Raw genomic sequence first — 26879 nt, forward strand, 5'->3', positions numbered from 1 at the left:
TGGTGATCTCAGAAACCGGTAGACATGGACGGGTGGTGGGAGCTAAATCAGAATTGAACACCGGACTCAAAGCTTACTTCTCCTTCCCATGGAAAGCTAATGTTTGGACACTCAGACGAGTACGGTGTAAGCGTTAAGTAAAGTGCGCTCTGAATGGCATACCTCCAAACTGTTCCAATTCAGTTGAGACGGTCACAATCTGAAAGGTCCATTCAGCCATTTCCACCGTCTGCACCTTCGTCCCAATGGCTGGAACGTTGGCAAGGATGAGCCATTCACCACCACACTCCATAGCACACAATCCCTTTATCTGACCCCAGAAGATTCTCCTCAATCTTTCTGCGGGGTGATAATTCTTTCCCATTACAATAGCCCAGAAAAGACTGAAAACATGACAGAGAGCAAGCAAATATACACCCCATATGTTGCAGTCCCTCTAGCAAAACAAATACAATTTTTAAGCTTTTATAAATGTACGACTTTTTGGGAGTTTTGGGATTGACTACAGCAAGGCTATCTCCATATCTTGGTAATGCATTTGTTGAAATTTTAAATCCTCCAGTAGGTGGCGCTATCCACTTTGCTCTCTGTAAACAGCATTGTCTTACAGCAAAGCTTCTCCTTTACTATATATAAATCCTTTGTCTCACTTTTATAAAAAACAAATTATACTTTGTTCACATGCCTATAAAATGCGCAAGATTTCGATGTACAGCCGGCAGTACACTGTCAGATACGTACAAGTCCCTGTCAGGCTTCCTGAGGTTAAAGATGTTATTTTAGGTTAATCCCTCATTATTTTCACATTCTCTGGCATGGGCTGCGTACATCTGTTGAGGTTCCAGCTGACAGAAATTTGGGGTGACATCATAATGCTCTTGATTTTTTTTTGGGAAATCATGGAGTAAGAAGTTCCCACACTTAGCCCTTGTGCCGGACTAGTCTTTCAACATCGGCTTGTGTGTATGCCACCAGTGAACTTGGACCATAAAATCCACTTGAATACATTCCACTCGTCTTGCCATCTTCATCTTGTCCGAGCTAAGGAAATTCGGGAGATTTATGGCTTAACTCAACATTTTACATCACAAGGAGAGAGAAAAATCCACCAACTGCTTGTTATTCCATAGAAAACATCTGCTCCCCCCCCCTCTCTCTTTTCTTAAAAACAACATACATCTTTTTTCACCTGCACTAGGGATTAGAAAGTCAAGCTTGCTTGCCCCAGAACTCTATTGACCCCTTTCTAATATAAACCATTTGTCGCCATTATTTTCTGTGCATCAAAGAGCCGAGCCGAAGCAACATTTGGGGAGGGAATGAGGACCCGAACATAAAGCTATTAAAACAAGGGGCACCCTTCACGTCCACCTGCTGCACAGGAGAGAGTCTGCAGCTGGGAATGGGAGTGCCTTGGACCATCAAACTCTTTGCAGTCCAGCTAATTGCTCTCCGAAGGGTTGCGAAGAATTTCCTCCCGGATCAACATGCGTCCAGATGTCATGGGGTGGGGGGGGGGGGGGGACATTGCAGATGTATATTGCCATGAAAACACAGCTCGATCTCTCTCTTATACATATGGAGTTCTTCACAACGGAGATCTCGCTTACTTTATGATCTGCGGAAGCTTACAAGAGACAGCATTATGTAATCAGAAGCACTCTTGTTACCTCATTAAAAATGTCATTTCTTTGGAGTAGATACAGGTACAAGCTCAGAATTTATCAGTGTAATAGTGGGCCTCAGGGTTAGGAGCAAATCCAGTTTAAGGGTGCAGATTTGCACCTGGATGCAAATTCAGTTTTTCATGCATGCAAGGAAAATACTGTCTGCTTTTGCATGTAGCACACACACATACTGGCCAGCTTTATTTTTACACAATGATTTAGAGTTGAGCTAGGAGGAAATCTTTCTGAACATTTAAAATCCCCCCCCCCCCCCCCCCCCGCACCTCAACCAGGGGCGGGCTGGCCCGGGCCGCTCTGTCAGACCGCTATTAGGGCCGGGGAGTAGGCGGGCCGGGCGCCCCCCGGATGCAATATATCTCCTTTTTACCCGCGGCCGCATCTGATGACATGAGATGTCATCACATGCCCCCTGGCCATCCCTCTCCCAGCCCGCGCCTGACCTCAACTTGGTTTTGCCAAGGTGGATTTTATTTACAGATGACTGTATAATCCTATTTATTATAGAAGGTTACTTATCATTTGAGAAGATACATGCAACTGAAAATAGTGTGTTAGAACGTGTCTGCTTCAAGAACCACTTTGAGTGTCACATGATGCGGTCACGTACCAGAGAATGCCAATCATCAACTTGATGATGATGATGATGATGACTGGCATTTTACTGTATATATGAAAAAGTAACACGCGCCAGTCTCAAAGTCTCTGCTGATTATCGCTTATGTGATAGGATGAATTTTGTGGGTCTACCCAACCAAGAGCCTCAACCATTGCCAGGCTGAGCTGGACGCATTATAATGGGGTACTATATCCTGGTGCTATTGCAGGGTGGCCCATACTGTTCACCACCCCCACCGCATTAGCCGTAACCGGCCCAAGCAGTGAGCACTGGTGCTTGGTTCACCTTTGTGTGGGAGGGGCGCTTTTTTTTTTTTAAAACGACAAAGGTCCATGCAGATGATCATCAGCAACAGCAGCACAGATGTTTGTTCCAGGGGTCGGGCACACCAGACAGGCGTATCTGTGGATGAATCCACCTCTAATTGTGTGTAGTTCGTTGTGTTCGACTGTAGGAAAAGCTGGTATAAGGGTCCCTGGGGTTATGAATGCAGAGAGAAGGACGGGCTCCATTCATCAAAACCATTCCAGTGCTTCCAATATACCAGACACTCTGCAGGTAATCAGGAGTTGTACCTGATGAGGTGCTAGGTAGTTCAGCCTCTCAATACCTGGGGAGGAGGTCAGATGGCTCCTGAGAGATACTACAATTTATGGCCAGTAAGTTCTGTTATTTTGTATGTGTGTGGGACACTAGTTCCTTCACTTCAGAGAGGTCTTCCTGTGTATTAGTTAGAAGCCAAAGAGGCTAGGACTTTTGATTATGTTGAATTTGTTGCTGGTGAATAGAACTAGCTACAGCTACTTGATCCAAGGCACTGGACTGGTGTGATATATTTGGCTGATGCATATGAAGCGCAGCCGTCTACCCCAGGAGACGGTACCCCTAACCCGATCTCGCTACACTAGATATGGACGTATGTATACTCAAAGTATGAACATGATTGTGGGGCAGCACATGGGCAGCACAGTGGCCTTGTGGTTAGCACATCTGCCTCACAGCACTGGGGTCATGAGTTCGATTCCCAACCATGGCCTTATCTGTGTGGAGTTTGTATGTTCTCCCTGTGTTTGCGTGGGTTTCCTCCGGGTGCTCCGGTTTCCTCCCACACTCCAAAAACATACTGGAAGGTTAATTGGCTGAAATCAAAATTGACTCTAGTCTCTGTCTGTCTGTCTGTGTGTGAGTGTGTGTCTATAATAGGAAATTTAGACTGTAAGCTCCAATGGGGCAGGGACTGATGTGAATGAGTTCTCTGTACAGCGCTGCGGAATTAGTGGCGCTATATAAATAAATGATGATGATGATGATGATGATGATTGTGTCTATAACAAAAAACAGACTTCTGTCCAACTCTAAATGAGCCCACTATGTCTATAGAATATATGTATATATAAAAGCTATTTTATAGCACTGGAAGTGGAAGCGCAAACTAAGCTAACCGTTTACCTGCGCACCATCTGACCCTGCCGACAAGCCAGCAACAAAACCCAAACCTCCATTTGGGGATCACTGGTGAATACTGGGGGTTTGTTAGAAGGGGTTTGGCAAAAGGAATCTGCTAAATGCAGGCAGAGAAAACGGTGGCTATGGATTCCTCTAGTAACCCCTCTCCCAGAGACTTCCTACAACACCTTTGCGTGTAGGGCTAAAAAACAAATAGAAAATCAAGGTCAACTCATGCAATGCTTGCAGAGTCTCTCCCACTGCGAGGATATATTCCAGTATAGCTTGGGTACTTAGTTCCCTCCACCAGCCCCAGTTGAAATACCCATCACTCTGGTGGCACCATCTCAGCTTCATATTCTCAAGCCACCCTAAATATAAAGGGCCTATAGAGGGTTTTCGAATCGTTCAATGCAATTTGATTGATCTCCTTCTGTGGAATTTTCCTTCTGAAAAGGTGACGGTGGATTATATTATTGCCCTATTGTCCTAGCAAGCTTTTGCCTGGGCTATGCCCATTTGGGAGCACAACAATCCTCTCTTGCATATCTGCGCCTCCTTTCTGGATGCCATTAGGTAGATCTTCATCAATTCTAATCGCGTTTCTACTGCCAGCTTGGCATCCAGGGTTTTCACAAGGCGGGCTCCATTCCTCCCCTGTGAAGAGTACATGCCGCTGGGACATTTGGCTCTCTCCAGAAGAGCAGGAGAGAAGATTCAAGAACGATCTTTGCTTCTACTTTGCCAAGCCCGGTCATCTCCTTGGAGCCTGTCCCCAACGTCAAGGAAATGCCCAAACCTAGCTGGTTCCAGAGATACCATGTTAGGTTCAACCACTCACTCTCCCTCCATTAAGTCCTGGGCCAAATTTGAAACCATAGTCATTCTGCACCATCCATTAGGGTTGGCCTCTTCATCTGCCTTCTTGTATTTGGGTGTGGTTGGTAATTTCATTGCATCCTCTGTGGTCTCCATTTCAGCTCTACCCACACAAGCTTTGGAAACTCTTATTCTTTGACTTTATGGCAGCAAGATCGACTATGGTACTATCTATTTTCAAACTGCTCCGCTGACCCCACAAATAGGAGTTTCACACAAGAAACCAGTAAAATGCTTAACGGCTGATATCCTTTCCTTACCTTATACTCTTACACCATTAACTAAACCATAAAATAACAACGCAAACAACTTAAATGTGGCGAAAGCAAAGGAAATTTATTGTAAGGTATGGTGGCGGAGAAAGAGAGCAGTCAGAGTCGACATCCGCCAGGCAAACCAGGGTGCCCCAGCATTTACCATGGGACATCCGTAAACTTCGGACAACCAACACACCCCAAGACGCATATATCTACCTTCAATTGGGCCACAACCCCGGGCACTACAAAACCCTCCCCCTTTCTAGGCTAACGGAAGCAACCACAAGCCAACCTGCTTGGGTGGTACTTGGATCGAGACTAATAGCCCATTCCATTGAAACAGGGTGGGTTTAGAGTGCCCGCTACCGTAATGTGCCCTTACCACTGGCTGTCCACTGTACTGCGATTTCCGGCCACGCTACTCCATCATGTCCACCAGACACACACCCATACCGTAACTGCATGGCAATGAAGCAAATAAACATCTTGACCAAACAACAGCAGGGAGGGAGGGTGGGTAACGTCCAGCTGCACAAGAGACTGTTTCACTTCCGTCCATCCCAAATATAACTTCTATAACGCCTCCCGGTGACTCAGATGGGCGTACTTCCGCAGCCAACTATTAACCCACAGAGTACCAATACAGTCCAATAACAGCCTTAGTTTTTAAAATCCTTAGAGCTTAAGTTCAGCCCTCAGTCCCTATTCCTTTTATATCATTCTAGAGGCTGTTAATCTTGGTTTATTGGGTGTTCCCTGGCTTCACTTATACGCTCTAATGCTTGACTGGCACACCGCTATCTTGGGATCCTCATTCCCAGTGTCTTCAATAAAATGTTTCCCTACCTCCCTTACCCGTGTTCTCTGCTACCTCCTCAATACACCTCATTTGCTGACGCTCATTTGGTACACTAGTTAGAGCCCCAGTGCTTTTCAGATCACGAAGGATGGTCCTGCTTCTTTTCTCGCACTCAACCAGTGGCAAAAAGCAGGGCAATCGCCCCTATTAGCGGCATAATTAAAGTAAAGGAGGGGGTGTAGCCAACCAATCAGCACGAAGGAGGTGTATGGCTATGCTAAGTCACCCCCCCCTATAAAAAAATCTAGTTACGCCTCTGACCCATCCCCATAAGCTCTTCAGGCTGTTGCAAGATGACACTGGGCTTCCCTCCTGTAATGGTATAAAGCTGGTGCTGGTAATGAGACGCTTTAAAAAAAAGTATTATTAATATCTTTACTTGTGGAGCTTCTCCCATACATTTCAATAACTGAATCATTTCAATGGGGGTTCTACACGTCAGAAGTCCCATTGAAATGAATGGCCTATTGAAATGAATGTCCTATTGAAATGAATGGGAAAAGTTTGGTGCTGTATGCGCCTGGGTGTGTTTACAAACGCATGCAAATGTGTCCAGCACATATCCAGCACGGAAATACTTTATATTTAATTTAGGCATGCGGAAACACAAGTTAATTTGCAGGTGGACGCATATGCTCATTTGGTGCACATAGGAAAAAACAGAATGCACGAAAAAGTATACTTATGTCGGATGCGAACAACTGAAAAGAGAACTTGGGGCATATTCAATTAGCCATGATGTTCGGATGAACATTGCGACTGTGAATCCTGTGCAGAAATACAGTACCGCATATTATGGATTTATCTTCGCAACCCTTATGGCGGGGGGGTGGATTTGCAACGTTGCGGTAACGTGGAGTGCCGGAGAAACTCTTGAATATGCCCCCTTAAGTAGACCCTACACCAGGTGTATCAGTGTGTGTATTGTTTGCCTGACGGAAGTGTAGGATAGGCAAGTGTTAGTCATATGTGTTAGTTCTCAATGCAGAAGTGACATTACCTTATTCTACATAACCTAATACTGTCATGAAACATGTTTCAATACATTATTTTTGGATGAGAACCAATAGGGTAATGTAGTCAAATACACAATAGAGAATAATGCTTTAATTATTAAAGCAAAAGTAGCATTTACCATAATCTATAAAAAAAACAGTCCTTTGTTTATCCCTTTAAATATTAAATGGTGAGTCGTCTTTCCTGCAGTAGTCCGTATGGAAAAATTAATTAAGTAATGTGAATAATAATTAATTTTAATCTAATATTGCGGCAATGCTAATATATGAAGTTCCATCATCTGGAGGTCAGTTCGTTAATAGACAATAAGAAGCAGTTAGACAGTGCTGCTGATAGTCATCGGAACGTCTGTGGGAATCTCAATATAGTGGGTGATCTCCAGGGTTCCGAGAGACTATGACCTTAAAAGAGATGGTGAGGATAACACAGCGTGACAACATGATTAGCGTCATCACCCAGCCTGACTTCGCTGAGCGGGCCTCCTCCGCTACCGGAAGGGAGCTCAGAAAAGTAGGCAAGTACGGTTTATATTTTTGGATGCAAAAACAACACAAAAGGGTATCCAGCCTAATAATAACCGTTACAAAGAGCATGAAAAGATATTGTCCACTAGTGACATTTGTTGAAGCTTGCCAATCACAGTTCCCTGTATTGGGATTGGCCTAATTATCCAGGGTATACGCCATTTTGTGTAATATATCTGTAATAATAATAATTATAATAATAATTATATATATTGAGAAGTCAAAGCAATTTGGTTTCCCTCATAAATTTACAACACAAATATCATCATCATCCCCATTTATTTTTATAGCGCCACTAATTCTGCAGCGCTGTACAGAGAACTCACTCACATCAGTCCCTGCCCCATTGGAGCTTACAGTCTAAATTTCCTAACACACACAGACTAGGGTTAATTTTTTCAGCAGCCAGTTAACCTACCAGTATGTTTTTGGAGTGTGGGAGGAAACCGGAGCACCTGCCCAATAGATTTTTTATGTTCCATACTTATGATCGCTTAAACTTACGGCATTTCGCTCATGTGTAAATAATAACTTAGGAAACAGACAACATTTGAGTATATATTATACAGATTATAATATTTTTCTGGCCCAGACTTACTATTGAGTGCTATGTTCCGACCATTGCATAAAGAGTCCCATATTGCGTAGCGCAGCAACGCGGCAAATCCTCTGCGGACTGTGGAGGTCAAAAAGACACAGACTCCGTCCTGTAGTTCACCTGAAATATATTTCGGTGACAGCTAGCGTACAAGGCACTTCACTCTTTTGCTGGTCCTGCTCCATACCAGGGATAATCCAGGACTTTCAGAAGCAGCTGTCCTCCTATATCTACAAGGATTTCGAGCCCTTCAGTAGCTGTCAGTTAAAGGGCTTCTATCTAAGACCGATCTGCCCTTCAAATAGAACAGATCAGGACGGCAGCAGCAGGGTTTGGCATGAAATTATAGCATCACTTTGGCTGTTCGTCCAATGCTATCCAAAAAGTACAGGAGAAATCAATCTAGTGAAATTAATTACGTCTTGCTTATTCCTTGCTTAGCAGCCACAGAAAGTCACGTACTGGTCTTTCGGCCCGTATTCAACTTCAATGTCATCTCAGAATATTGAGCTGGCAGGTTAATCCTGCTATAGTATATTGGGGTAAATAGGATACGGAAAATTGCAAGTCGTCCGAGTAACTTTTCCAGTTCCTCCTGGACCAGTTAGTGTTCAAATGTTGTATTTCAATACAAAAATACAGCACTTTTAGCTCTCATAAGCGTTATAGACATTTCCTCTTTGCCCAGTCTGAACTGATATGTTATTAGGTAATGAACACAGAGTGTGTTTCCTCCAAAAACACAAAGCTAATCATCAACTTGTTCCCGGTAGAGACTGAAAAAGCCTTGATCTTTGTCAATTCTCGACCATGCCAACTCAAAGAATAGGAAATTGCAATAGCAGTCATTTGTGGTATTAGTCAACTAGTTTTTCATTACATGCCTTTTATTTTATTTGTGTTTATTTCTTGTGTTTTAATATTTTATTTTATTTTTTTCTTGTGTTTTATTTCACCCCACCACCAATCCATTTATTTAACTTAATTTTATCTATTTATTTAATTACTCCACCTTATTTTACTGCTTACTGTACATTGTTCTGCTTTGCCACTCCTCTTCTCCATCTACATTGTTTCATTGTCTTCACTGGTTAAACTGCTATACCACTACCCTTCTGTTTCACTCCGTCTGGTTCTGTGCAACTCACCTCCCGTCTCTCCACGCTCCGTTAGTGTCACCTGACCTTACTCGAGTATTCTCCTCCTGCCTCCATTGCCTCTTCACTCTCACTCCTGCCACACATCTCTCATTATGCCGCCCCGCTCCTTTCCCATTCCCATCCTCTCCCAGAGTCACCCTTACCGGTCCTCCTCTCATGGTCCCTTCTCTTTCCCGGGCTCCAATAACCTCTCCCCCACTGCCCCCCACTGGTCCAACTCTCACCCCCACCCTCGCTCCATCAACCTCGACAACCTTATCCGCATCTCCCCTCATCCTTCCCTCCCCTTCTCATGTGCCCTCTGGAACTCTAGGTCCATTCGTAACAAACTGACCTCCATCCACGACCTCTTCATCTCTAACTCTCTCAACCTTCTTGCCATCACTGAAACCTGGCTCACTCCCTCTGACACCACCTCACCTGCTGCCCTCTCCTATGGGGGCCTCTCCTTCACCCACTCCACCAGACCGGATGAGCGTCCAGGAGGTGGAGTGGGCCTCCTCCTATCCCCCTGCTGCACTTACCGGGTCATTCCCACCGTACCTTCCCTCTCTTTCTCCTCCTTTGAAGTTCACTCCATCCGTCTCTTCTCTCCTATCCACCTCCGCGTCTCTGTCATCTATCGTCCCCCTGGCCCTACCTCCCTTTTCCTGGATAACTTCGCTGCCTGGCTCCCCCACTACCTTTCCTCTGACCTTCCTTCCATCATACTCGGCGACTTCAACATCCCTATTGATAACTGCTCTGACCCTGCCACCATCAAACTTCTCACCCTCTCCACCTCCCTTGGCCTCACCCAATGGACCTCCTCCCCCACCCACTGTCTTGGCCACTCCCTTGACCTAGTCTTCTCTCACCTCTGCGATCTCTCTGATTTCTCAAACTCTCCCTTCCCACTCTCGGACCACCATCTCCTCTCCTTTACTCTGTCCTCCTCCCCTGCTCCCCCTCCGCCGAAAGTCACCCTCACCAGACGCAACCTTGAAACGATTGACCTTACCTCTTTCTCCTCCTCTCTTGATTCTCTCCTCTCTCCCCTCCCTTCCCTGGCCTGTCCAGACCAAGCGTCCTCTCTCTACAACCATTCACTCACTACTGCCCTGGATGCTGTCGCCCCCGCCGCTCCCATCCGCCGCCGCCGCCTTATTCCTCAACCGTGGCACTCTAAACTCACTCGCTTCCTCCAAAAGTGCTCCCGCACTGCCGAACGCCTCTGGAGGAAATCTCGCTCCCTCGCTGACTTCCTTCACTTCAAATTCATCCTCTCCTCTTTCTGCTCTGCCCTCTCCCTTGCTAAACACACCTTCTTTAAATCCCTCATCTCTTCTCAGTCCTCTAATCCCCGCCGCCTCTTCGCAACCTTCAACTCCCTCCTTTCTCCCCCCTCTCCTCCAGTCCCACTTTCCCTCACCGCTGCTGACTTCGCCATTTTTTTCACTTCCAAAATTGAGGCCATCAGACTTAACATCTCTTCTTCCTCCCCCTCTCCTCCTGCCCCTATTGCTCCACCCCCATCCAACACGCAACTCTGGTGCTCCTTCCACCCCACATCTGGCGATGAAGTTCGCTCCCTTATTCTTTCCTCTCCACCCTCCACCTGTCCGCTTGATCCCATCCCCTCTAACCTCCTTCGTTCTCTCTCTCTTACTGCCTGCTCCTACCTTGCACACCTACTCAACTTATCACTCGCCTCAGGTGTTGTACCCTCCTCATTCAAACACGCTCTCATCTCTCCCATCCTCAAAAAACCCAATCTTGACCCCACCTCCCTCGCCAACTATCGCCCCATCTCACTTCTCCCCTATGCCTCCAAATTACTTGAGCGGATAGTCTGCTGTCGTCTCACCAATTACCTCTCAGACAATTCCCTCCTCGACCCTCTCCAATCTGGCTACCGCCCCCTCCACTCTACTGAAACCGCCCTGGCCAAAGTCACCAACGACCTCCTCTCAGCCAAATCCAGGGGTCACTTCTCCATACTCATCCTCCTCGACCTCTCTGCGGCCTTTGACACTGTGGATCACCCCCTCCTTCTGCAAACTCTTCTCTCTCTTGGCCTCTCTGGTTCTGTCCACGCCTGGTTCTGCTCTTATCTCGCCAACCGCACCTTCTCTGTCTCCACATCTGGCTCTGCCTCCACCCCTTCCCCTCTCCCGGTTGGTGTCCCCCAGGGCTCTGTTCTCGGCCCCCTACTATTCTCGCTCTACACTTCCTCACTCGGGACTCTCATCTCCTCCTATGGTCTTCAGTATCACCTCTATGCTGACGACATTCAGCTCTACGTATCTTCTCCTGATCTCTCTCCCACTCTCCTCTCTCGTGTATCTGACTGCCTCTCTGCCATCTCCTCCTGGATGTCCTCGCGCTTTCTCAAAATTAATATCTCTAAAACTGAACTAATTGTCTTCCCTCCCCCCAGGCTCCCCTCTCACCACAACCTCTCCATCGTGGTTAATAATTCAACCATCTCCTCTGTCACCCAGCTCCGCTGCCTGGGTGTCACCCTTGACTCCTCTCTCTCTTTTGTCCCCCACATCCAATCTCTAGCCCAAACCTGCCGCTTCCAGCTGCGTAACATTGCCCGCATCCGGCCCTTCCTCTCACAAGATGCCACCAAAACCATCATACATGCTCTCATCATCTCCCGCCTCGACTACTGCAACCTTCTCCTTACTGGCCTCCCCCTCTCCCACCTCGCCCCCCTTCGCTCTGTTCTTAATGCGGCCGCCCGCCTCATCTTTCTCTCACGCCGCTCCTCCTCCGCCTCCCCTCTCTACCGTGCCTTACACTGGCTCCCCTTCCCCTACAGGATCCTTTTCAAGCTCCTCACCACCACTTACAAAGCCCTCTCCCAGTCTACTGCCCCCTACATCTCCAACCTCCTCACCATTCACACCCCTGCCCGCTCCCTGCGCTCGGCCAACGACCGTCGCCTCTCCTCTACTCTGATCACATCTTCCCACTCCAGAATCCAAGACTTCTCCCGAGCTGCTCCCCTCCACTGGAACGACCTCCCTCGCTCCATCCGTCTCTCACCCAGTCTGTGCTCCTTCAAACGGGCACTCAAAACTCACCTGTTCCTCAATGCCTACCAACAATCCACTTAACCCTTACCTCGTTGCACCTTCGCAAACATCCTTCTCTTGTTCTCCCCTCTCTCCACCAGCCCCACCCTTCTCTCCCTTACTTTAATGGCTCCCTCCTGTACCTGTTTGTCCACCCTCCCTTAGGATGTGAGCTCGTATGAGCAGGGCCCCTCTCCCCTCCTGTCTCCATACCTGTTCTTCTACTCCATCTTCACTCATATGTCTGCCCGGAGTTCTGAAGTATTGGTACTTTGTGTTTATTGCTGTGTACTATGTCACCCTGTATGGTCTCCTGTTTGTATTATGTACGGCGCTGCGGAAACCTTGTGGCGCCTAACAAATAAATGATAATAATAATAATAATGCCTTTAAAAGTGTCATCTGCCATCTACCAACAAAATTATAAGTAACGGAAATTCAATATTTTCGCTATTTAAAATATATATCACACGTCACTTCAGTAAGAAAACAGCAGATGAAACCGAACGTGATAGAAAACTGTGCAAATTCTAGGAAACTTTCAATCAAAAATTGTGGGATCAAGAAAACTTAACAAAATAGGAAGGTTAAAAAAAATGAAAAGAAAGACAAATTTCATCAACATCAACATTTATTTAGATGCGCCAGCAAATTCCGTAGCGCTTTAATATTTCGATAAAGGGCGCAAAAGAAATCAAAGAGGTACAGGAGAGAAGCAATCTACAGACACGTATTAGGACAGCTGCACTATAAACTCGAGGTAAGCCGCTTTAGAGGGGATTGGAGGAAGAAGTAGATTGACAGAGACCTGGTTTAAGAGAAAGAGGCCCAAAACTGGATTGAATTTGGTGGTTAAGCCCTGGTTTAGGACGACCAAATATTCCACTGAGATTTTTTTTTTTTAACAACTTTATTTATGCAAAGTTCAGGGTAATAATATCATACAGCGTCCAGGGAAAAGAGCAGGAAACATACGAACAAACATAGGAAGACAATTGCAAAAACAGTATTTGGCTCAAAAACAGACTGACAATTGAGAGGACAAAAGTATGAAAAAGAAAGACTGAACCGTTTTTTTTCTAAAGAAGAAAAGTTAAAAGTGTGAGTTCGGTAGAGAGGCGGCGTGGCGCGCCGCTAGAGAGGAAGAATGAAAAGATGAGAAGAGAAAGAGGAAGATAGAAAGAAGAACGAGAGGAGGGGAAAGGAGGCAGGAGCCAAGTGGATGGAGTCTAAGAAGAATAATTGTAAAAAAAAAAAAAAATGATACTGAGAAAGGAATGGGGAAATGGAAGTAGGAAGCCAATGATTCCCATAATTTTAGGAACGGTTTAGAGGTGTTGCAAAGAATGCTGGTCATGTATTCCATTTTATAGGTGTGTGTCAATCATTGATAAATGATTATTTGGAGATTTGGAGCGCTAGGCCGCTACCAATAAGTGGCTGTTCGGCATAAGGCAGCCGAGACTATGGGCTAGATTTACTAAGCTGCGGGTTTGAAAAAGTGGGGATGTTGCCTATAGCAACCAATCAGATTCTAGCTATCATTTATTTAGTACTTTCTACAAAATGACAGCTGGAATCTGATTGGTTGCTATAGGCAACATCCCCACTTTTTCAAACCTGCAGCTTAGTAAATCTAGCCCTATATGTCTAAACAGTTTGCTCTGTTGAGAAGTGGCGACCGGAAGCCCAAGTGGCAGGGGGAAGAACCTGGGGGGAGGGGGACATCAAGATTTAACAAGAGGGATGGAAATTTCTTTAGCTCTTGCCAAAACGACATAAGTTTGGGACATTGCCACCGTATGTGGAGGAAGAAGCCATCAGTTAGGTGCCCCCCTCCAGCATCTGATGGACGAGTCAGGGAAACTTTTATTCAACTTGGTAGGGACCTAGTACCACCGATATAGGAGTTTATAAGGGTTCTATTTTGTTTTTACACACATAGAGCTAGAGGCAGTGTGTGCTCTTGTCTTCCCAGTCCTCGTCGCTCATACCGTTCCTTCGTGTTCATGTCTGGAGGTTTGAGTTCCCAATATATAAGGGAAATTAGTTGATGATTGTTTAAGAGAAAGTGATAAAAAATATGTCAGTGGTCTGGCCCTCAAACAGGGTTTGAAGGTAGAGTGGAAATTTCGGAGTTGCAGATTTTGGAGAAATCATGGAGAAGATATTTATTGAGGCAATTGATGATCAGACCGGGATTTTCATACTACTATAGCTTGGCCGTTATAACCAGGACATTTCTTTACAGTCCTGGGGGTAAATGTATCAAGCTGAGAGTTTTCCGGCGGGTTTGAACAGTGGAGATGTTGCCCATAGCAACCAATCAGATTCTAGCTATCATTTTGTAGAATGTACTAAATAAATGATAGCTAGATTTGTAGAGGGGGGTATCCACACCACGCCACCAGTGGGCGTGACCAGCATGCATGGGGGCGTGGCTATAATATTAGACAGTGCTTGGCTGCTCTCCAACTCTTCCTAACCCCATAATATACATGGGCAATGCTGTGTGCCCTACTGTTAGGTGCACTTAGCTCTCCCTTTTCAAGCAGAGCCGTGTGAAGCGGAGGCAGGGTCCAGCCACCTCAATTATACAGTGCCCCAGGCTTGGAGGGGGGTTTCCAGGCACTAGGAACCCCCCTTCCTCGGTTTGTCTATGACAGTGGACCTTGTGCGTGATTGCAAGAACGAGGAATAAGAAAGCTGGTTTACGTCAGGACTGGGCGGTTCTTGGGAGTCTGGACGATAGAAAGGCGTGGCCAAAGTAGGTCGGGGGCATGTCTATGTGTGTGCCATTTTTTTTTTTCATTGAGAAGTGGGTAAATATGTGTCTAAAATAATAAAGATAGCTACAAATCACATTTTGCAACGTAAAGTTAATTTTCTCGCGTCCTTGAAGAACACAACGCTGCAAAACATTATTGGACGATCACTAAACCTAGAATACACATTGTATGGTATGACAGACTCCTGGGTAACAGATATGTAAAAAAGTTTTAAAAACTTGTCAGACCTGAATATACTATAGTTTGTATATGATATGTGAGAGGAAAACTCACTAGGTATGTTTAGGTGTATGAATGTTACAAGATTTTATCTCATAATTAATAATTTGCATTTTAAAGTATTTCTGTCACCTACACCCAGAGAAGGCAGCCATTTTGTGGGCTGGGCCAATATCCATGAAAATGCAGCCTATCAACTCGCCAGGAAATAGTGACATCACTGAACAGTAGGTGGAGTTGTCCAGCCAAGACATAAGGTTGATTACACATATATTGGTTGGTAAATTCTAATAAATTTGAACTAGGTACAAATTTTGTTGTTGTACAACGGCCTAGCTATAAAAATTAACCGTCCTGGTAAGACCCTCACCCAAAAGTAAAACCTGCAGCCCTCGAGCTTATGTTTATTTTGTCAAGGCAACTAACACGCTAAATTTAGATGCCGTTCCTGACAGGGCCAATTAAAACATGCACCTGGCATGCTGTAGTAGAAATAGCTTATGTGGGAAGGAGAGTACGGGACTGCTGTCTGCATCAGGCACAATGACATCTGATTTGTCCTCTAGGTCCCACCCCTACAAACCTGTATATTCATTTTAGATTTGGGTGACAGGGCACAAAAATGTGAGGTCTGTGGCACAATGTAATTACTATTAAATGTAATTACCATTTAATCAGGACAGTCCGGATTTGGGGGGACTATCCCACTGCCCCCACAGTTAATGACCCTTGTCCTGGATCCAGGACTGCGGGAGGTGTACCCTGCCAATGAATGCCCCTCGCATGCAGGCAGCGGGTGTACGTGACATTGAAGGGGCGTTTAAAGGGTACAGGGCGAGAGGAGGTGTAAGCGTGACTTGAGATTGAAAAAGTTGTACGCAAGTGTATGCGTATGTACGCTGCATATAGAGTTGAATATACATTCAGGGCTGAATGACTAGCAAATGCGTACGACACACCGCTCAGACACTTTCGTCCAACTTGTACAAAAACCTTTAATTTGCTATGAAGCATCATTTAAACTGGAATATCCTAGCTAATACAAAGGGACAACTTCCCTACATGCTTGCAAAAGATTAACATTTTTTTTCTTAGCTTCGCTTAAACACGTTTGGCAAATCCTAATCTGGTGACTACCAAAGAGTCACTAAGTACAAACGTTTCGTTAATTCGGGTATTTGTCATTATCATAATTCCCTACTTACACCTGTGCCTGACCACCCACAAATAGCCATATTTTACACTAAGGGTATATTTACTAAACTGTGGGTTTGAAAAAGTGGAGATGTTGCCTATAGCAACCAATCAGATTCTAGCTTTCATTTACTTAGCACATTCTTCAAAATGACAGCTAGAATCTGATTGGTTGCTATAGGCAACATCTCCACTTTTGCAAACCTGCAGTTTAGCAAATATACTTCTATGTCCCAGTCTGAATGCATACACAATTGCACAAACACGACCTTACTGTACTTAGGCTACATTAAAACACCTTTCCCTCCCCCCATCACACCTCTTCAGGCATAAGGAGTCGTAAGCGCCAAAAAGTCACAGGTCTGAATAGTTTAAGCTGTGTTCGTTCACTTTCTGAGCAAGCACAGTGCACAAAAATCAAATTATACTTGGTGGGAAACTAAAGCTCTTGTCTAACCCTTATGTGATGTGCAAAATTGAGAGAATGGGGGCTTGGCGTGGGTGCATAAAAGTATACATTAGGGGCCTGAGTCATTAAGGAGAGCAAAGCAAAAAAAGGAGCAAATTTGCACCTTTGCAAAACCATGTTGCATTGGAGGGGGTGATAAATTTAAAAAGTGGGGACAGATTTATAGTTGGGATACGGCATGTCCTAGATCAACTTTAATTTTCAGTGTTAAAATAAAGCTATCAAGTATGTGTGTGTTACATGAAAAAACAGCCAGTATTTATCTTAGGTGCAAAATAATAAACTAATTTGCACCCCTTGCATTGTAACATGGTTTAGTCCAGGAGAAAACTTACTCATTCAGGTGTTTAAAATGTGTGACTCAGTCAGGTTTAGTCTAAACAGATCTATAAAAATGTGTTATTTTCATGCCTTGGACTCCATTTGTAAACTTTATAGCTGTGATCAATACTTAAAAGCTTTTATTCTACAGGGGACCCAGACACAAGGAACTGGTGGATATGTCGTAGGGGGGGGGGGGGTGATTTTTTTTGTTTTAATCATTTATGTCACTACAAACACTCCCAATCATGAGATGAGAAAAAATGCTGCTTTCAGGCAATTTATTTGGAATGGCAAAAAAACCCAAAACCAATTAACAGATTAACAGACAAGACCTATATGCTAATATGTCTATAGAACACAAATGTATGCCACATCTGGTTCTAGTTCACTTTCTTTATTGACACAAAGGAGAAAGACCAATGGGAGCATCAGAGAATCCATTGTGGATGCCAGTGAGAAATGTGATTTTGCTTAGGTGACGCCATCTTGTTACCCGTCAGCCATTTTGTCCTTGTACAGCTTAAAGGCAGCTTAAATACAGCTAGTTTGTAGAAGTTATTCTTGGTCGGTCTGGCATAGAGCTAGAAATAAATGGAGTTTGAATGATTTTCATTCATTATTTTTCCCCTTGACGCAAAATGCGGATTTTCAGTGGGGGAAGGCCAAGCTTCATGTCCATTCATTAGATGGGAAACAGAAGGACAGTCACATTACTCAGAATGCTGTCTGACCCTAGCTTCAAATAAACGTTGTCTTCCTCACAAGCTAGTGGCGGAACCAGGGGGAAGGGGAGGTTATTGGGACAACCTTTTAAATTGGCAAGACGCCAATCAAAGGGGGCGGGGCCGATTGGGATCAGCCGATCAGAATGAATGAATTTCCTTTATCAGTAGATTGGAACTAACATAGAGAGAATTTTGTACAGAGAATAACTCTCCCCATCTAGTTGTCAAGCCATTGTTATATCAGACACAGCTTAATGTAATAGTGCAAAAACGTACCGGCCTCACTATATAACAGTCTATGGGACTGTCCTGCGATTAAAAAAAACAACATTCTGGCTTCAGGCTGGAGATCATACGACCTCATAATTGTTAAATTGTGCACCCCTGTGCGCAGATTGGGCTCTCTTAGGTGTCCCTGTGACAAAATGTAGCTAAAAGCTTCTCGCCATTATACCGCAGTTGACCAAAAAAATGCATTGTTCAACAACACCATGGTCTATGTCAGTGTTCAAGCAGAAGTTATTCTACATTTTCAAAATGGACTGGCTAGAAGCAGCCTTACATAAAGAGCACGTCTTTATGGTTTGGGACAGTCTCTGGAACGGTCAAGTTACAAATTAAAACCTGCTTTCACATGACGAAATAAGACTATTGATTGGAGAACTGCCAATTCTAATATTAATGATACCTGAGTTAACACGAGAGGCCTTCATCATGTTTTTACTTCTTTTCCTCCCCTTCTACGCCTCCCCTCCCCAACTTTCTCTTTTGTACCTAACAGACACAAAATGGCTTCCACGGGATGTCAATATGTGGAATACGGATTTATTTGAACTCAGTTTAATGCTGTTGACTTAACAAAGACAATAATATGCATTGTGAGATGGGGACCACCGAAGACTGAAGTTATCCTCGTAGACAGGGGCTGACTGATCAGGGGGCACCTCCCATAGTGTACTACCCTGGGCTGGGTCATCTGCATATTTATAGGCTGCTGAATCAAGTATTGCCCCCCCCCCCCCCCCCCCCCTTTGCTAAAATTTATCATCCAGCCCCATTTAGAGGATGTTTTAATCATATTTGCCTACTTTCAGGCAGTGCAGTCTGGGAGAGGGGCGTGACTAGAGGGCGGGGCACAGTCAATCGCGTCATTTTGGCCCCACCCCTTGCAGCAAAAAATGCCGTTTTGCCCCCAGGGGCGGGACCAAAATGACGAGATTCACCTCGAATCGTGTCATTTTGGCCAGGGAACTGCAGGATGCGGGAGACTTGCCTGGTCTCCCGGAAGTCTGGGAGACCGACCTGGATTTCAGGAGTCTCCCGGACATTCCGGGAGAGTTGGCAAGTATGGTTTTAATGGAAAACTTAGATGATAACATTTTGCCAATAATTTAGGGGAACCTATGCAGCGTTGTAGTCTTGTGAATTTTAACTAGTACGCCTATAAAAAGGTCAGATTTCTATGTTCACCTCCCGTTAATGTTCATGTTCTGTCAGGTGGGAATTGTAAATATGAAATGATGTCCCCTCACATGTTGTCTGTCAATGGTGCACACATGTAGTGAAGTGAGGTGTCCTGTAGAATTCCTGCACTGGACAGATGACGAATTTGATTTAGTAAACTTTACAGACACAGGCACACAGAACCTATAAGCAGGCCAACACACTCTCCCATGTGGTAACTTCCACCAGGTGCCGAGGAGAAGGGGGGAAGCCTTGTTGTACATATCAGGTGAGCTCTGGGGAGCAGGCTATGAAATGCATTACTAATCTGCTCGTATCAGGGCTGTAAACAGCTGTTGAACAGGTTCAGAGTCAGTGCGCTAGGCCAAGTCATATTGCAATGCAATGCAAGGATATTTTAGCTGTGTATTTCAAAGATCGAGGCAATGTTCATCACCGTGGTGCGTACGCTGCTTTTCATATCAGCTCAAACCGATTATCTACAGATATAACGTAGCTTGTGCAGACTCTCATAAATAAACTTTAATCGCAATTACAAAAGAGTGTACCATCATTTAGGACAATGACTATGTTTGTATTTTCCTTCCAGGCCTTCAAATCCAGAACCTAACTCAGGAAAATTCTTTAAGACCATGCACGGCTTTTTGTCATCCTACCATGTTGGAGGAGAAAGTTTTCGCTTTTTCTCTCGCTAGCTGTACTGTATTGAAAGAGGTAAAAATGCAGAAGTAAAGCCACGCTCAGAAAGTCATTCGATGAGAACATACCTACTACCTTTTCCAAGTATTGCAAAGTATGGCAACATTTTTAATCATTCTGTTAAGCTAGGTACACACTACAGGGTTTTCGTCCAATAATCGGCTCAACCAGACGACATACGACCGCTCGTTCAAAAGTCGGGTCAGTGTGTGCAGTGACACGATGGTCGAAAGTCTGCCCAAATGGAGGATTATCGCCTCATTTCGTTGGTTGTACCGTTAAATATTTTCGTTCCAATCTCGTTTCCGTTGTGTAGTGTGTATAAACTTCCGACCGATCCACGACAATCCTTCGATACTTCCTCGACCTGGGGGGCAAATGTTGCTTCAGTGTGTACGAAATTGCAATCATTGCTCGCGACAACATGGCTGTAAAAAGTCGCTAAAGGGACGTCCGCTCTTCCCTTTATCATATAAAACAAGGCTAGTATGTATGCAGTCCATGGACCGAGCGATCGGACCATCGATCGCATGTAAAATCGATCAGCATAAAAAGTTGGAGGAAAATTCTGTAGTGTGTACCCAGCTTAAGACCTCGGTTTTTTATTTTACAGATTCTATACATAAAGGCCTAACATGAATACTATTAAGGTCCAAGTGTTTTTTTTTACCAGCTCTAGTAGACCACCGATGGTCGGTGGTTCATCAAAACTATTCATCAGCTGAAAGCTCAAGTAGAATCTTCTATTCTGACAGGATCTTTCCCTAGGCTTCTCTCAAATAGCCATTTAAGCCTCTGGAGTCTGTTGCACTAGAGGTCCCGTTATTAATAATGACTATCTTGTTGGTTTCCCAGTTGCTCCAGATATCTGACCCCCATTTGTACTTTTCCCAGGACAGAGTTATTCTGAGGCCCATCGAGTCTTTTAGGAATGATGTGGTCTACACTCTACATTATGTTTGCCGAAAGATTGACTTTCAATGAATTCATCGGTAGAGGAAAGAATGAATTGCTGGTGAGTGAAGAGAGAATCAATTAAAGAGGACTCTCAGTCTGTGGCTTCCTGCTGCCTCCATTTCCCTCCACACATCATGTCACTGCCCCTGTCACATACAGCCCTGTCCTCACTAACACGTCACTTGTCTTCTGATATACTCTGTGCTGCTGGAGACCCTGCTCCTTCCACTATATAACTCTCAGTCTGTGGCTTCCTGCTGCCTCCATTCCTCTCCTCACATCATGTCACCACCCCTGTCACATGCAGCCCTGTTCTCACTAACACGTCACTCATCTCCTAATATACTCTGTGCTGCTAGGAGCCCTGCTCCTTCCACAATATAACTCTCAGAAATGCATCTTAGAAATGCAGGCTCTTGTATTAGTCTGAGTTAGTGCTCTCTCCCTTGCCAATAGTTTTAATACTGACCGCATGTGTCTGTTACAGATTACAGCGAGCAAAAATTAGTTTATGTGCTGCTCTGACTAATGATTGTGGTCAGGAAGCGTCTGTATACACCCTGCTTGCTTATCATACCAGTGTTCAACTCTAGTCACTGAATTGACCATAGTAGCTAAAAGTGCTACCTAAATGGGCATTCCGCGGACTTTTATATATTGACTTGTACATACCCGCCTGCAACCTTTACTAAATACAAATATTTTACTTTGTAGGTTCCTCCTGTGCTTTTCAGCCATGTCTTTATCTAAACACAGATTGTATTTGGGGCTCTGTGTTACTGCACAAAGCTGCTCTGTGGATAACACTGAAGAGACCACAACAGAGCAGTACTGGATCGCAGAGCAGGGAAATTAAACACCAATCACACAAAAACATTGCTAGACAGCTGCTAAAAACAGGTTTAATGTATTTAGACCTGCAGAGCATGTACAAGACATCTGATGTTGGACTTTCCCTATAAACATATGCTAACAGTTTCTCTTATATTGATTATTATATATTACTATATATACTGTAGGAATGCTCCAGGGTTACGTCCTTGAGCTGATCTCCAGTTGACTTCATTATCTAGAGATCCTGCCGCATCTGTAAAACCGCTCTCTGAAATATCCGTCTTGTTCTGAATATCAAAATTTCTTACACATTTTGCAGAATTTGTCCTTAGTGTTTCCGGTTGTCCCCGCAGCGCTATTCATAGACTACAAATGGTGCAAAATGTCATCCTGCGTAAGCACGGTGGCTAAGTGGTTAGCACTTCTGCCTCACAGCGCTGGGGTCATGAGTTCGATTCCCAACCAACCATTATCTGTGTGGAGTTTGTATGTTCTCCCCGTGTTTGCATGGGTTTTCTCCGAGTCCTCCGGTTTCCTCCTACACTCCAAAAACATACTGGTTGGTTAATTGGCTGCTATCAAATTGACCCTAGTCTGTATGTATGTGTGTGTGTGTGTGTGTCAGGGAATTTAGACTGTAAGCTCCAATGAGGCAGGGACTGATGTGAATGAGTTCTCTGTACAGCGCTGCGGAATTAGTGGCGCTATATAAATAAATGATGATGATGATGGAGAAACAAACGTGAAAGGGAAAGATTGGATTGTCGGAACTTCACAACGACCTGCCCTACCGCTAAACTCAGCGTGTGCGAAATTTTGACAGCGACTTCGCTCATGTCTAAGGGGGAGAGTCAATGGCAATTACGGTAGGAATGACCGCCACCAGGTGTCTGCGGCACGTCTGCAAGACACTTCGCGGCGGAGATTGGTCAGAAATCTCCGCTTATTTGTCCTAGTGCCCCATAAAGGTGCGAGGGACAAGAAGCATAGATTCCTACCGTAACTACCGGCAATGTGCTAAGCGTCCCGGAGACACCTCACGTCTAATTGAATCTCCCCCTACGAGTACTGTTTCTTCTGTTCTGTATACTTAATGCAATTTCCAGTATCTAGTCTGATATATAAATAGACAACAGCAAGATATGTTGTTCTACTTACTAATTGTAATTCCCAGTACATTCTTATTTTCTGTATACTTATTCTGTATGTATAGACATACGCACGTTACCACTTCCTTTGTTCCAAATGCTAAAAAAAATCTAGGTACTTTTTATTATTATTATTATTATTATTATTATTATTATTATTATCACCATTTATTTATATAGCGCCACTAATTCTGCAGCGCTGTACAGAGAACTCACTCACATCAGTCCCTGCCCCATTGGGGTTTACAGTCTAAATTCCCTAATATGCACACAGACAGAAAGACAGACAGAGACAGACAGAAAAATAGACACACAGACTAAGGTCAATTTGTTGGCAGCCAGTATGTTTTTGGAGTGTGGGAGGAAACCGGAGCACCCGGAGGAAACCCACGCAAACACGGGAAGAACATACAAACTCCATTGTGTAAGTTACCATTCATTAAAAGTTGGTGAAATACAACAGAATTGCATTATGATCACATCAGGGGTAACAGTTCCCTGATACAGAGTTTTACGACCCCAGGTGTCTCGTTCCATTAACTCCAAAATGCCTCCTCCCCTTTACAAGTCAGTGCAATATTTTGAGCACAAGACTGGTGTAGCTGAATTTGTCACCTCTCCTGTAGTGAACTTTATATCACTCAAAACTTCTGACCCTCCTCCCCCCTCTATCACTTCCCAGAATGCTGTTCCGTCAATCTCCTGCAACGTGGACAGACAGCTGTCGTGTCAGGACACTTAGCAATTCCTCCAATGGACAGCAGAAAAAAACAACCCGTAATCAATTAACATGGCCACGGGATATAAAACTATGCTGCATCATTTATAAAAAAAAAAATAATACAAAGACATTAATCCCATAAAGGGCATTCAAACATTGTCTCAGCTGGTTTAGCCAACGTTGGCTCGTAATCTGTAGCGTTCCGTAAAGAGGCCACCAGTGTAAGGGATGACTCTGGGATTGGCCTTTCGCTGTGGTTTCAGGAGCAGCTGGGGTAGCCCACACTACAAAAATACACATCTGACATCTGAGCTGAAGCTAATTTATATATTTAAAGAATAATGAGTTTAGGGTGCAAAGGAAAAGAACATAGGTGAAGGGATTAAGCGAATAAAGCGCCATTAATGAGGTAGGGTCTTCTCAGCTGTTGCTAAACTACAATTCCCAGCATGCTGGAGTTTTTCTAAACCTTATACAGGACTATCAAACTTTATCAATACAATGCACGTTTACACAACAACAATAGTTTTAGCGATGGCGCAAAATGGACAAACTTGCCGCAACAATAATTTTTTTGCCAGCTTCAAAGGAAGTTTTCCCGAAATATGAAGTTCCTGCAAGAATTCTTGGTCACACTTTACATTGTCTCTTATGAGAAAACTATATACATTCAGAGAAACGACCCTTCTGTCATAGCTATTTTGTGAGATTTGTTGGCTCTATTTTGCATCTTGGAAAAACAAAATATCGGTGCCAGTCTAAAGCTGAAAGCCAAGATATTTAATTGCGATAGAATTCTATAGAATTGAGTTATAAAAAATTACTCGATGGAAAGCCTTGGTAACGTATTTTAAAGACAAAACATTTTTAAGGTTAGAAAAAAAAAAAGTGAACTTGTGTATTGCGGCAGGAAAGTTTGCTAATCTGTTTCAAATTAAAATGAAATAAAACATGATTTCACGGGACGGTTTTCCTTAGTCAATCTCTTCATAACATTCATAATATTCTTCATTGATTCAAAAGGCAGCTCATAATAAAAACTGTACAATCCTGTAGTTCACGAACTAAGAATACTCTTCTTTGCCTCAGCAATATTGTAAGCATCAGGGTTGAAGAACCAGTAGGCGTCGAACAGCTGGGGAACTACAAGTCCCAGCACATTGGGAATAGAAGCCTTTTCTATATTTTCTTAATTATTTTATTTTTTTCCCTTTAAGATTAGGTAGGTGGGTGTTTGGATCACATTCATAATATTCCTCACCGATTCAAATGTAAAAGATAATTTAAAGTTTCTAGAAAGTCAGCTGCTAACTCGGATTTACACAGGGTCTGATTTAGTCATTTTAACTACAATGCTGTTGGTCATAGGCCTATCCTATTAAAATAAACAAACGGCTTTCTGTTGGAGATCTCAGTGCACGTAAACCAAATATTGTTTTGGATTTTTGGCAAGTTGCAGAGGCAGACATCCTGCGCATAATGACAAATGTTGGAAAATAATATTTACAGACGTGTAGCAAAATCTTACCTGCACTCAGCTGGTCACGTGAGCTTCATTCGCCCATGGCGGCGGAGGATTTAGCAGCACGGTACGGATGCAGGTGAATGGATGCATTAAACGTGCCACTTGACCCAGGAACTTCACCAAGATTCAACCATCTCAGCGAAAGACTTAGTATATCACACGAGCCAACTCTCTTTCCCCTAACTCTGTACCCTCTCCTCTAACACCACCTTTTAGAGAGTGGGTGCAGATTTTCTCAGCAGGACTCCGGAGATACCAGGGGGGGGGGGGGGGGGGAGATAAATCAATAGACTTTGGCACCTGCTTTTAGCTTGAACAACTGTGTATGGCCTCCTTACTGCTTGCGAGCTCGGTCCATATGTTTCTAGCTGGATGGAAGGAGCATAGGGTGTGTGTGTGTGTGAGAGAGAAGGGGGAGAAACTAGAGGGGTCTAAAAAAAGATTCAAACAGATGTAGTAGAAGCAGCATGCTCAACATGTCAAGTCTTCCTGTAGCTTGGACGAACGCCGTACTTATGACATTTCTGCAGAGGGATGATGCAAAGAGCTCAACAGTTTTGCAGTCAGGGAAAGCACAACTCTAGGCGCATAAACACGCGCACGTTTCTTTAAATATGCGCATTTTTAACCATGCGTGTTCCACCAAACGGCTATAAACATTCTCACGTCATGGTAAATCTAACAATACAATGTAATATAAGAAGAAAAAAATGTTCCAGCACCGGTCCTTGTAAAATTCGGCCTTTCCAAATGAAAAATAATCCATTTATATCTTTAAATATGCACATAAAATCACACCAATAAAAACCACCCGGTATCAAACCACATTTGCCGTTTTTTGCTTATCTTAAGCAAATCCACTCTGTGCATGCTCAGAGAAGGGAGATAAGACGCAAAATACACTGCGTAAGTGAAGAATTTCTTAAGTTAAGATAAAAATCCATCTTAACTTCACTCTTATCTCCCCGTTTCTTCTTAAAAATAAGCATCTTAACTTTTGCACAAGATAAGATCACTTATGAATCAGGCCCTAGGTGCGGGGGCCTGATCATTTTTCGCCCTGGCCCCCTCCGCTTATCCACATTTTGAGTAGTTTGGGCTTTTAGGGCATGTGGAGGATTAAACCGGAATGCTTCACATCCAGCTTGTACCATTCGGTTTGGCATCAACCGCATGCGGTTTAGGAGTTGGCAAACTACCACACATTAGATGTGGTTTCAGTTCTCACTCTCCCAACCGCAGGATGATAAATGACGCTGCATCTGATGTGTGGTGGTTTGCAAACCCCCTACTAAACCGCACTTTAGTAAACTTCTCCCTGTCGCTGTCATAACTGGGACAGTGCATTCGACTCTTAATAAAACATTTTGTAAGGGAGCTACAATAACTATGAAGTTTTGAAGGGCAAAGTTTAATCAGGTCAGAGGAGCATGGAAGCTTGCAGACTCGGAAAGTGTACTCTTAAATAAAAGCACGGAAGTGTAAAAACTTTTTATTTAAAAAAAAAAAGTTGCAAGCAGGGATTGCGCTAACATATATACAAGCGTCACTTACACCTTGCAAAAGTCTAGCACTCCTCCATATCAGTCCCAGGTTTTGCATGAGACTGGGCTGGACTGTCAGAGAGAAAAAAGAAGCTTACAGCGCCTTGTTCCCTTAAAGGAGTGACTTACAATGTCATTATTAAAACATCCTGTGTAGT

General features: G+C 44.1%; 1 protein-coding gene across 2 annotated transcripts in view; it reads right to left on the minus strand.

The window, feature by feature from the left end:
- The window catches only part of HJV (hemojuvelin BMP co-receptor), a 40778-nt gene extending 15213 nt beyond the window's left edge, over nt 1-25565 (minus strand). The window contains exon 1 of one of the 2 annotated variants that reach the window (XM_075193590.1): nt 25181-25565. The gene's annotated coding sequence lies outside the window, so the exon portion shown is untranslated. Of the gene's footprint in view, nt 1-7884; nt 8579-25180 lie in introns of those variants that run through there. The other variant, XM_075193591.1, reaches the window with a different exon arrangement.
- Between the last annotated feature and the right edge of the window lie 1314 nt (nt 25566-26879).

The sequence above is a fragment of the Mixophyes fleayi genome, chromosome 12 (assembly GCF_038048845.1).
Source record: "Mixophyes fleayi isolate aMixFle1 chromosome 12, aMixFle1.hap1, whole genome shotgun sequence".
NCBI lineage: Eukaryota > Metazoa > Chordata > Amphibia > Anura > Limnodynastidae > Mixophyes > Mixophyes fleayi.